Source organism: Protomyctophum bolini (genome assembly GCF_963924005.1).
Source record: "Protomyctophum bolini genome assembly, chromosome: 7".
In the NCBI taxonomy this organism is placed as follows: domain Eukaryota; kingdom Metazoa; phylum Chordata; class Actinopteri; order Myctophiformes; family Myctophidae; genus Protomyctophum; species Protomyctophum bolini.
This window is the reverse complement of record NC_137868.1, coordinates 19,807,178-19,809,677: the sequence shown is the minus strand read 5'-3', so window position 1 is coordinate 19,809,677 and position 2,500 is coordinate 19,807,178. Positions and strand designations below refer to the sequence as shown.

The 2,500-nt window shown below is 44.4% G+C and overlaps 1 protein-coding gene across 2 annotated transcripts in view; it reads right to left on the bottom strand.

Moving 5' to 3' along the window:
- The window catches only part of sim1a (SIM bHLH transcription factor 1a), a 27,804-nt gene that overhangs the window by 11,954 nt on the left and 13,350 nt on the right, over positions 1 to 2,500 (bottom strand). The window lies entirely within an intron of this gene.

The window sequence follows — 2,500 nt, the reverse complement described above, 5'->3', positions numbered from 1 at the left end:
AAAATTTTAAAACTAAGCCATGATATAAGCCTAAACTACCCTGTCTCACCCAAACACGGTAAAATAGCACAGAATTGCAATTCCGCACATACACGTCTAGAAAAACCCCCAAATCCGTACATATGACACTGAAATCGTCCCTATAGACAATGACGGAGGGGCGCCGTCTCGACTGAACATGAGCCACGGGAGACACCACCGAGAATAATGTCAAACCCCAACTCACCCAGCCTGAACCACACGGTGAAATAGAATAATGTCAAACCCCAACTCACCCAGCCTGAACCACACGGTGAAATAGAATAATGTCAAACCCCAACTCACCCAGCCTGAACCACACGGTGAAATAGAATAATGTCAAACCCCAACTCACCCAGCCTGAACCACACGGTGAAATAGAATAATGTCAAACCCCAACTCACCCAGCCTGAACCATACGGTGAAATAGAATAATGTCAAACCCGAACTCACCCAGCCTGAACCACACGGTGAAATAGAATAATGTCAAACCCCAACTCACCCAGCCTGAACCATACGGTGAAATAGAATAATGTCAAACCCCAACTCACCCAGCCTGAACCATACGGTGAAATAGAATAATGTCAAACCCCAACTCACCCAGCCTGAACCACACGGTGAACTCACCCAGCCTGAACCACACGGTGAACTCACCCAGCCTGAACCACACGGTGAACTCACCCAGCCTGAACCACACGGTGAAATAGAATAATGTCAAACCGAACTCACCCAGCCTGAACCACACGGTGAAATAGAATAATGTCAAACCGAACTCACCCAGCCTGAACCACACGGTGAAATAGAATAATGTCAAACCGAACTCACCCAGCCTGAACCACACGGTGAACTCACCCAGCCTGAACCACACGGTGAACTCACCCAGCCTGAACCACACGGTGAACTCACCCAGCCTGAACCACACGGTGAACTCACCCAGCCTGAACCACACGGTGAAATAGCACTTCCGTCGCGGTCAAAACAGTAGTCGTGTCATATAACATCAAAATCAACTGTAGATGTAGTCGACTAAAACCAAAACATTTCAGATGACTAAAATATGACTGAAACTTCATTTCATTCAAAAGACTATGACTAAAACTAAATAACGATTTGCTGTCAAAACACTGCATACCACTGAACTCCACTTGGCTCACACGAGAGAATTCCTGTCTGTCTGCTTTCACAGAGCAGCAAAAAAGCAATCTCAGGACTCTGGACTATCAATCAGTGATGGAAGAAGTTCAAAGTAAAAGTAATATCAATAACATGTAAAATACTTGTGACAGAATATCCCATTTCAACATTTCAAAATGTATGAAAGTGACCCGTTTTATTTAGTCTATTTTCATATAGCATAGTATACTAAGTATAGTGTATATGAGACTGAAGTTAATTTGTTATAATAATCTAAATCTACAAAGTAACTAGTAATTAAAGTTTTTAAATAACTGTAGTGGAGTAAAAAGTACAATAATGACTCTGAGTAGAAGTAAAAAAGTGAAAATTGGAAAACTCTAAAGTAAAGATACCTGTACTTAAGTACAGTACTTGAGTACATGTACTTTACCCCAGCCCACTGCTATCAATGTTTTTTTAATAAAAAACAAACAAACTTTTACAATCTTACACCAATAACAAACGAGTAATTAATAATAATAATAATAATAATGTCTCTCAAGACTTGATTTCGCCCAAAACGAAAGAATAAAATACCTCACCGCTGTTTTCCACCAACCTGCCAAAAGTAGGCTTCGAACAGGCGCCGTGTTTCCAATTAACCTTCAGCTAATTGCTTTACAGTGGTATCGTTTACATAAATCTCTAGTACCAATACTCATTATCTTATCAAAAGGAAGAGACGACAGGCAGCACGGCAGGAGAGCAAGCAGCTGCCAAAACCAGAGACTAATAGTACAGACTATACACTCCTGTCACACCAACCATCCATCTATGGCACCAAGTGTACGTCTGTAATCCACTTAACTCGAGATCCGTTCGCCCCACCGACTTCAAATTCGACACACACGTTCCACACCACCACAGGAAGTACAGTGCCCGGCCTTGAGTCTGTCGGACCCATCACTGAAAGTCACCAAAATGTAGTCCCATGCTCTGGACAGGTTCCCTGCCCAGGCTCTGGACAGGGTCTGGACAGGGTCCCTGCCCAGGCTCTGGACAGGGACCCTGTCCAGAGCCTGGGCAGGGACCCTGTCCAGAGCCTGGGCAGGGTCCCTGCCCAGGCTCTGGACAGGGTCCCTGCCCAGGCTCTGGACAGCTCCATAGGTCGGAGCTGGCCTGTTCTGACATCACAATGATGTTCTGACATCCGCATAGACTCCATCTTTGGGCATGCCTGACAAACAAGTCCATCTATGGGCATAAAGGTGGAACTGGCCTGTTCTGACATCACGTTGCATCACAAATAACTCCATATATGGGCATATAAGGGACACTGTGTGGGCATCCATTTCCAACTTGCATC